This window comes from Anser cygnoides, chromosome 1, assembly GCF_040182565.1.
Source record: "Anser cygnoides isolate HZ-2024a breed goose chromosome 1, Taihu_goose_T2T_genome, whole genome shotgun sequence".
NCBI classification, from domain to species: domain Eukaryota; kingdom Metazoa; phylum Chordata; class Aves; order Anseriformes; family Anatidae; genus Anser; species Anser cygnoides.
The window spans coordinates 192,774,271-192,784,913 of record NC_089873.1 but is presented as its reverse complement, the minus strand read 5'-3'; positions in this window follow the sequence as shown (position 1 = coordinate 192,784,913).

Below are 10,643 nucleotides of genomic sequence, written 5' to 3'. Positions count from 1 at the left end.
AGGTGAAAGCTGGTTGGGATGGTGAAGGGGGAGCTGGGCAGGGGGGAAGGGGGAGAATGGGGAATGACTGAGGGTCAATAGGGACAATTTGGTCAATGGGACCAAAAATGGCAATCTGTGAGGGTAAATGGAAGTGGAAGCTGTGTGAGATCAGGAACAACTTCATTTTCCTTTTTTAAATGGCAAGGAAACCATGTAGAAAAATACATATAGGAGTCCATGAGCAAAACAAGGAGCCACCGGGTAAGTGTGGCTAGTGTGTGTGTACTCCAGGCCTTCTCCTGACTACTCATCATTTAATTTTGGCAAGGGAACAGCCCCAGACATGAGGCTCTGGGGAGTATGCAGAGCTGGGGGATAGATGTTCAACCAGCCAGGACAATCACAACAGTCTGGCCTGACTCTTCACCCACGGAAAGCCTCCAAAGTGCAAAGCGACCTGGAAAGTTCACTGGGAGTTGATGGTATTCAGCACCTCCCAGGTTCGGGCTGTCAAAGAGTGATTTTAATAGCACATTAAGTATGAGACTCTGGAACATGATCAAGACCTAACACAAGGAAGTAGCTTTTAATTAACAAGTTCCACATGCTGCATATGAGAAGCAAGAGCCATTAGAATTTAAAATTAAGCTACGTATCAAAAAAACCTCTAGTGTTGAGTTTAGCAGATTTAATTTAAAATAAACGTTTCTACTTATAGGTGGCACAAAAGAAAATTTGCTTGAATTTAATTTTTATACCACTGAAAAGGATTTTACAACTTAGAATATACGCTTTACTTCATGCCATACAACTGTTGAAAATTGGATTAATTGTCCTGCTTTCAGCAATTGTGCTGGCAGAAACCATTAGTAATTTAGGCTCGTGGGGTTGGTTTTGTTTAATTTATTTCCAAAAATTATTTTTACTGCAGAATGCTAAAATAACATGTAACCAAACATCTAGATTTATACGGTGAGCTTCAGCCAGTAAAAACCTTCGAATGGAAATAGCTGTGCTTGAACCCTGCTGTCCTACAGAGCCTTATCGAAAGCAGCCACACGAAACCAGAAGCTTGAAGAGGTGGTTTGGTTTGGTTTTGCTGAAGTTTTTGAGTTAATGTTTGTTATAGCATGGCAGCAATAGGTACCTCCCTGTTCTGCCTAGCTTTGGCACATCCTTTTATTAGGCAAGAGGACACCTTTTAATGCTCTTGCAGTGTCACAGTGCTCTGCTGCTCCTGCTGAAGGGCTGGAATTAGCTGAGTCGGTTTCATGGATCGGATGATGGGATGCACATTTTTTTTTTTTGAAGTCCACCTCACAAATCAGATCACCACCTGCAGTTTCATAGGGTTTTCAGCAGCTTTTAAATGTTGCACAAAAAAAACCTTCAGAATTTGTATTTAAAAATAAAACACCCCAGAATTAAGCTGTACTGCGGAAGGAAGGTGTAGGGAGGACCAGAAGGACTGCAAAGGTCACTGAATCTGCTCTGCTACTGTGCACAAACACATCACAGGGTCTCCTTCAGAAGGGATTGTAAGTCTTCAGAAAGCATTCCCCACTCCCCAGGGCCTTTGATAGTGAGTGCACCCTAACTGCAGAGCACGTGCAGTCCTGATCAAAACGAGAAGGAGAAAAACAAAAGAAATACATGTAAAGTCCATGCTAGCTGATGTTAATATTTATAAAATAGTGGAAACCATCATTCTGTCGATACAAAATTGATGAATCAGAGGTTGCTGTATTGCCCAGGAGGGCCAAAGGCAGAAGCTGCTTTACATTTAGCATTTTCAAGCTTTTCTCTGTAACAACATCATCCCAGATGGGTTCTTCATGAAAAAGAAGGCTGAAATTCCACTATGTAAGAACAACTCCAGCTGTCAGGACATAAAGCTCATCCCAAGGAGGCCAGGAAAGCCCACAGGCTCCTGGGTGCCCCAGGCAGCTCCCTGTGGGCAGAGAGGTTCTTGCAGATGGTTTTGCTCATGATGCTTCATACATCAGCTATCATGGTGGCACTCGTGCAAGCCTCAGCACACAGGTGACAGGATGATGCTCTGACTGGCATCCCATTTTCTACAACACAAGTTGCCTTTCTGTACATCTGATTCCCTTGAATCATGCTCTGCTGATCGCTCATTTGCAGGCTGGACACTTCATGCTCCTGTAGCTCCTGTCCCTCACTGGGCACTTTTCCAGAGCCCCGCAGAAGCCAGGCTGCTGCAGATGCTGCTGGGTCCCTCCCTGCTTGCCAAAGCAGGGGCCCCACGTTAGCTAGGGGCATTGCTCACATACAAGGTTCCCACTGCCAACATAACGGGATACAGGTTATCAGAACCACCACCAGCTTTACTAGCCTCATTTTCTACTCTAAAAACCAATCCTCTTGTGCCTATCCCCCACAAGTGCTGGCCGTCCCTTGGCTCTCTGCTCACTCCCTTCCACTGCTGGTGGCCAGAGCCGCCTTGCTGCCCTGCCAGCTGTCTGCAGTAACTGCTCTCTCTCCTTCCACCTCACCAGCTCCCCACCAGCTCCCCATCTGTTTTTCAGCTATAGCTTAAATCCCTTTTGATCTGATCCCCAGTCACTGACTCGATCGGGAGCCTGCGCATGGGCTATTTTGGGGACCAGGCTCCCCCCTCCTCACACCCCCCAGCTCCGTGGGATGCCAGCCTGCAGTGCTGAGCATGGCATGGTGTGGTGTGCTCCCCCTGGCCCAGCATCCTGCCCTCCTGGGGAAACTTCAGCCTGACAATGGCATACCTAGCTGTATTGTTGGTGTTCCTAGTCATTTGGTTGAAATTAAGGCTTAGGGAGAGCAGCCAGAGCACGTAGCACACTTCAGGATCGAACCTTTCCTTCCGAAACTCATGCATACACGTGCTGCAATGCAGGGTATAGCCGGGCACATATGGAGCACCGATCCCTTCATTTCATGTAAAAGCCATTTTATTCACCCCAGCAGCTACTCAATGCTGTTATCTACGGATTCAATGCAGTAACTCAATGCACTACTATTCAGACATTTTTGGACTGAAGACAAAGACCACCATGTTAATGGAAACTGCAACATGGTACAGTTACTGTACAGTTGGGACAGCTTGATTGTGTGATCAAAAAGTGCTACTGCTGCTGATTCCCAAACACCAGCATTGACTGTAAACCAAAAGGCCAGAAGTTACGTGTAAGAACAATCTTCCTAGCTTGATCCATCTTCTGGATCTTGAAACTTAAGGCAGTTGCATCCACAGCATACCCCATACACCCAACATATCTTAAGACTAAGGCAGCCCTTTTCACTGCTGGGTGAAGTGATTAGCCAGCATGTTTATGAACAGTTCGGCCATACACTTTCCGAATGTGTACTTCAAAGTGTCTCTGTTTTCTTGGCGCTATGATAGATAAAACAGGTACACACGAGATACATCCACTTCTACAAACATGAATGCAAAGAGCTGGAGTACATGCACTGCAATTACAGGATAAGCAGAGAGACATTAATGTAAACTGTTGGTGAGGAATGTGTGTTTGGGCAGTCGAGCCTCTCTTTTCATGTGAAGGAGCCAAGCAGAGAAAAGGATCAAGACAGAACTTGCAGGTGAGCACAGAAATCTGCAAAATACAAAAAGCAGTATCTGGAAATTATCTGAGACACCTAATCCATATAAGAAATTACTGCACCCATCTTTTTTTAATAGGTTGATAAATGGAATGCGGTGGGTTACCTTGGCATGAAAATTAGTGTCTTTGGTAAAGATTTGCACATTTATAGAGAAGGAAAACAAATGGTAACCATCACTTAATGTAAACCCAAGGAGAAAGCTGAACTTCAGTGACTACCATTAAGCCTGCTTTTAAGGATCTAGCAAAGCAGTGAATAACCCCATCTCCCAGTAAAATCAATGGAAGCTGAACATCTGCAAAAAGCTCAATCAGCTTTCTTCAATGGTTTATTGCATTAAAAATGGGAGGTGTTTTTGTGAGACCAGAGGAAAGTTCCAGAAAGATCTGGAAGGAAGATCAAAATCCTGTGAGAAGACCCTGTGAGAAGGAAGGTCAAAATCCTGTGAGAAGAATCCTGTGAGCAGCAACCTGTGGTGTTTGAGCAGCAGGAGACTCGGAGGGCCTGGGAGAGAGGGTGAGCCCCCAGTGACACGGTTAAATGGGGGCTTGCTGGAGCTACACTGCTGGGTCCCTGGGCCTCCTTTGCTTCCTGCTGAGGGGTAGGAAAGTGACAGATTTGTGGTGACAATGTCCCCAGCAGGCAGGCTGGCAGGTGCTTGTGTCCCTGACTAAGCTAACCAGGAAGGTGAGCGGATGACATGGGCCTGCACACAGTGCAAGGCCTCACCTGGAAAAAAAAAAAAAAAAGAAAAAAAAGGAGGATTTTAACAAAGCTGGAAGCAGCCCCACATGCTTTACATTATTCTCTGTGGTCTCTGATTGTATCTTTTTTCACATTTCACTATTGCACTAGGCTTGAGCTGGTGCTGCTGAAAGGAAAGGCAGGAACTAGCAGCAATGTGCTCATGTAGGACCCAGAGGCACCGGGGTGCAGGGGCCCCCAGGGCTGTCTGAAAGCCTTTTGGATAGTCCTGCTTTTTGCCAGGTTCCTCTCTCCTCTGCATTTCTTCATTGTGATCAGACGACATGCAGCTGTGTCTCACAGAGACACCAAATCCAGCTGCAGATGCCCTCCTGAAGCTCCCAGGCTGCAGTCCTTAACAGGACCCAGTTCCCATCCTAGTCATAAAACCTCAGGCTTATATGTGCTCAGCTTCCTTCGCCAGCCCTGAGGGCCCTAAGCACTTTTGTCCTATTCCTTGCAAAGGCTTTTCCATGGGTGGAAAGTTTCAGTCCTGCGCTCAGTCGTTGCTACCATGATGTCTGGTACAAGCCTGCTCTTGGCTTTAAGTAACTTTCCTTCATTCCTCTTTGGCATCAGAAAGCTCCAGCCATTATAAAATTAATTTCTCCCTATAAGGCACTGCTAGAAAGACAGAAGGGTGAAAAGAGACCTTTCCCCTCTCACAGCTGCATTGGGCTTTCTGGACGGATTCAGTCTCAGCTGCCCCAAACACAGGTGCTTCCTTTCTTTGTCCCTCTCCCTCTTTACAGTCCACGCAGCCCATCCAGTCTCATCTGTTCTTATAGCTTCTTGGAGGAAAGGACAGGGAAAACAAAGGGTTTACAGAAAAACCCACTTGATCCCAGGGAAAAAGCCCGGCTTGGACTTGTGCTGCCACTGATGGTCACTGAGCTGTCATGCTGGGAGTTGCAGGAGGTTTTTTTTTTTTTTTTTTTTTTTTTTTTCTGGGTGGCAAAACACCTCTGCACTGCAATACACCCACTGCTCCCACCCAGCTGAGCTGTCTCAGGTCCCCTAAGGGTTAGGCAGATCCAAGCTGAACCCAGATAAGACGGTATGTAGAGAAGTACTAAGTTTGGGATCTGGGAAGCAGTATAGCTTGTCTGGCACCAGGCTGCTCCTTGTTAATGAGTCCCTCTGCAAGATTCATTAACTTGGCCAAAGCACTGGGCTGACAAAATTATCCTGGAGAGGTCTGTGCAGCTTTCTGATGGACCTCCACCTGTGCTGCTCTGCCTGTTCTACCTCTCAGTGGGTGCTGAGCTCAAGGGTTGAGGACATGTTTAGAAAACCAGAGGACCAGGACCAGTAAGCAAACCTGCAGCCAGCTTCCACGGGGCTCAGGGGCCTTGTTTGGAGAGCTGTGCAAGTCCCTTGCACCTGAGGTCTCTGCAAGAAGGTAAGTGGGTAACCGCCCCTCCTGCTCTTCAACTGCCCTGCCTGCACCATGAAAACAACTACACTATTTAGCAGAAGCCACAGCATGAAATGATGTGGGGAAACTATCCACAGGGGACAGGCAAGGATAAGTGTATACTTGCTTATAAGGTAGGCAGATATATGCTGTAAGAAAGAAGAAAATGAAGAATGCAAAGTGAAGCCATACCTGGAATTCATTGAGCTATCTGCAAAAGTACTTAAGGGGGCCTCCTTTGGGTTAAGTCTTTCATGGGTAGCCAGAGAAAATTATAGTCTGGTTGAGTTATTTCATGCACATTAATCTTTCTGCAGCAATCACCACCTTCTTCTTCATAATCTTTAAATTAAGGCATGTATTAATTATTTATACAGCTCCATCCATCTATATGGATGCTTTACAAAGCAAATAAAATGAGGCCTTGTTTGCAGAAGAGTGTATAATTTAGCACAGGCAGATGCAAAATGGGTGAAAAAATCAGCTGTGGAAGCAGCAATGGAGATGAAACTAAGATGGGAAGGATTTTCGCAGGAGGTTGCTTTCCAGAAGAAAAGTGATGACATGCAGTGGCCTGGGAGGGCTGTCGTGTTGGGAAGTGAAGCTTGGAGAGGATGGCCAAGACTGGGGTGCTTGGAAGTGGGTGAGGGTGGCAGGGAGTGTGGCAAAAGCAGCAGGGTCTTGAGCAAAGGCAATGGAAGTGGTAGGACTTCCTGGTCAGGCTGCCCTGGACCTTTGGGGTGGTGGAGAAAACACGCATGGGAAAGAACAAAATGCCCCAGAGGGTGGGGAGAAGACAAAGAATTTAAGTCCAGGAGATTTTCAAGGTTTTAAATCTCTATCTCTTTTGTGGGACCTCTCTCTTTTCTGTTTATCCATTGACGACCACAATGGTCTGACCACAGGGCTGCTTAAAATTCTTTCAGATGAGTGAAGGAGTAACAGCTGCACAGACACAGGAGGATGAGCTGTCACCCCTGGGTCATTATTCACATCTTGCACTGCTGAAGGAGTCCAAGGTTCAAACTTTCCTCCTGGACTGCTACTGGATTTTCCACGAGTTGTGTTGAAGGGTATGGCCTTTGATCCCAGCCTTTGCTCCTGCCTCTCTGGGCTGGTACCTCCTGCTGGAATGGCAGGAGGAGGGAGGCACAGCACACACTGACAGCCCATTTCTGATCATCTCACCTACACCAGAGCACAGCACATGATGCTCACCGAGAGAGCTAGGCAGTTCACAACACAGGTCACTTGTGAAAACAAGAAACAGCCCCCCAAGCAGCCTACTTAGCTCAGGAAAGCCAAAGCAATTTTTCCTTGTCTCAGGGTCAGCACAAACATCTCCCTCGCCCCCTGTGCCGAGCTGTAGCCTATACCTTAAAACTCTTTCTCCTCGGCCCCTCGTGACCTGCAACCATTCAGGACTGCCCAAGTGGAGCTGTGAAATAGGGTTAGGAAATTTGCTGTCACTATCTGCACATCTGCAGGGTACCAGGACACACACCTCAGGTCCACGTGGCCTGCCCCCATCTGGCATTGCTTGTGCATGGGAATGGGCTGTTTGTGGCTTTTGGGTATCTGCTCAAAGAGGCACTCACCCTGCAGCATGAAAACTGCCAGAGATCAGATATCTTTGCTGGGAAATGATCTTCTTATCCTGTGAGGCTTTGCGATTTAAAAGACGTTCCAGTTTGACATATCCTCAAGATATATTGTCATTTTCTTTGGGAAAAACACAGAAAAAAAGCTCTCCTGAATCTTATGGTTGTCACTGGATTCACTCATGAGGTGGAAAACTCATGCTCAAACTTCTGCTCTAGAGTGAGTCAAATGTTTTTTGTCTGCTGACTGGATGCTTCGAATACCAACATGTTGCAAAGGCTCTTTCCCTGTCTTTGCCTCCATATTTTGTTTACTGCTTCAGAGCCCTTTTCTGAGTAAACTTTAATCAGAACAGGTAAGTTTCCATGAAAACTGGTGATTTTTGCTGAATAAGAATTTTGCAGAGCAGAATTGCTCAGTTGAAAAACAGCCAAAGGTTTGGGGAGAAAGTACCTTAGGGGGACTGCCTTTACATATCTGCACTATCCTCTGGTCTATCCCTTGTGAGACAGGCCTGCCACCCTCTCTCCACAGACCTCTCATGTTTATGAAAGAAGAGCATTTATTTATTTACATCTTGCTCCCTCCTTCTGTCAACCCTTGCCCTCCATGTGCAGTTCCCATGGTACGCCTGGGAACAAGGATCCTGTAAAACATTCAGCTCTTGCGTCAGGATTGCGCTGAGCTCGAAGTCTGTCTGCGAGGACCTGCACACCCTGGCACTCCCTTCCTTTCACAAGGGTCTGGTTAACTCCTGGGCGTGCTGGAGCTCAGTCTGACCCGTTTTCCCACAGCTTAGTCCCTGTGGTGCTTTCTGAGCAGCAGTGCCCATTCCCGGGCAACCCAAACAGTTTGGGGGATGGAGAGCAAGGGTGGTGGGACCCTGCTTCAGGCAGGGCTTTTGGGTTGGGCTCCCTGGAAGCCTCCCCTCAGTCAGAGGACACCAAAGGTGTGCGAAGGGATGCTAAAGTGCAGAGTGGTTTGAACAGATAACATAAATGGTATTTTTTTTTAATGAAGCTCAAAATCTATTGGATAAGACAAAGTAAAAATAAGAAGAGATTTATGGACCTGTCTTCCTTCACATCCTGAGTTTCTGTGGGTGGACATTCTCCTCCGGGAATGGCTGCACGCTGCCAGCTTGATGACTTTTGGAGGTGCAGTGATACCACATAGTCAGTCCACATCATGACAGCAAGCTCCATCCATCCATCCATCCATCCATCCATCCATCCATCCATCCATCCACCCACCCACCCATCCATCCATCCATCCACCCACCCATCCATCCGTCATCCATCTCTGGTGGATGCATACTCCATGCTACTTGCAGCAACCTCCCAAACTCTGCTTTGCAAAGCACCACCACGTGGGGAGCACCAGTCCATGGCCCACCTGGCTGCCTCACTCTGTGCTCTCCCAAGCACAGGGTCCTCTCCTTCATGTGAGCCCCACGTAGCAGCCAAGGCAATGACCCACCTTGTTTCTCCCATCCAGCCACAGCTCTATAAGAGAAGTAACAGGTACCATCCTTTGCAGCTAACGAAATAAGATGCCTATAGGGTAGTTATATTACTGTTTCCTTGATAATGATAGACATACATGTTGGCAGAGATGCCTAGCATCACAGGCCTTGAAGTCTGATATTCCTGTGGTGACTCCTGGAAAACTCGTACAGACCCAGGATTGCCACCTATGAGAGATGTGAAACACAGGATCTCTTACCCTGTTACATTTGCATCTTTATTCTGAAGCTTCTTGGTATAAGTTCCCAACACTTTTAAAATAATTTACCAAAGTCACTGTTTTGCCCTCTTGTCTTATATAAAGACAGCTTTTCTTGTTCTTCCTTCTCTCCCCTCTAAATACAAAGTAAAACTGAAACAAATGGCAGCACACACAGTAATGAAATGCAAATATCTTCTGGTTTCCCGGAATTGCCAGGTCTAAGTGCCACCACCAGTAACCCCCACACAATCCCTCCATTTCACTGGCAGGTCATGGGGGAAGGAGAGGAGGACACATTCTTGCCTAATTCATTTTAGATGGTTTCTGAAAAATGACATCACTTTCTATACAGGTGAATTCAGCCCCTCATCATGGGTTTCTCAGTGCCACTTCTCTCCTTGTGTGACCCTAGTGCTTTTCTGTTACGCACGAGAAGGCTGCCTGTACAAACGGTGAATGAGTCAGCCAAAAAAGTAGATGTCCTGACCTCAGTTAACTTCTATAAAATATTTTTTCAACATAAAAAAAAATAATATTTTTTAATCCAAGTTACTGTGAATATAAGTCAGGCCTCCCATGATCAAACTTGAATCTGGTAGTTTACTAGGTAAGTTGGTTGTGTTTTGTTATGCACTTTTAATTATTTATTTGCCCTACACTTCTTCAACCAAGGATACTTTCCATAGCAGCTTTCCATGTCATGTAACTGGTAATATACAGTGCCTTCTCTTCATAAAGTATCACATACCTACGCACAAATCATGGAGTGTGTGGGCTTGACATTGTTTTAAAGGTCATCTCTATTTTCCACTAAACATATTTTCCTGCTTATTTAATAATGTCATTTCTGGACAACAACATGTAAAATGTTTCCATGTCATAGTCAATAAACAGCTTTTCTAATTAAAAAGGTGAAGAAGGTTTATATTTGGGGGAGAAGGGAAATAATGGATACAAGACACAGCTGCTGCTATTTGGATACTACTTTGTGAGTGTAATATAATCCTAACTACTCCAACATAAATCCCATGTGCTCAGCGGTCCGCTAGGCAACTGCTTGCCTTATGTCCACATTTTAATTTTTCTTGGAAGTATGTGCATGTTGGAAACCTGGCCACTCAGCAGCTGGATTATGGCATTGGTGCTTTTTAGAATTCTCACAATTTATCCCATTTGATGACATTTCATGTGTTCTCCTAGAGAGCACTGTCACATCACTTCTTGACCATTTCTAGTTGTCTCTCTCTGGTTTCTACGTGTGAGAATGGGCCTGGATCCAGTAAAATATTTAAGCATGTGCTTAACTCTGAGTACCTGATAAAGGAGAGGGCTTGGGAAGTACTGACACAAACACTCCTCTAAGTACCAGTCAGTGATGTCTGAGAGCTCTTTGGGTGAATGGGTTGCAAAGATGATAGAAAGACCTGGTGTGACAGACAGTCCTGAAAGAAGATGCACAGGCAGGAGGTAGCATCCCTGGGGCAGCTGTGTTAGCTGTGTTCTGACAGCTCTGAGCCACTGACCCAGCCTGGCCCTCCAGTGCCTG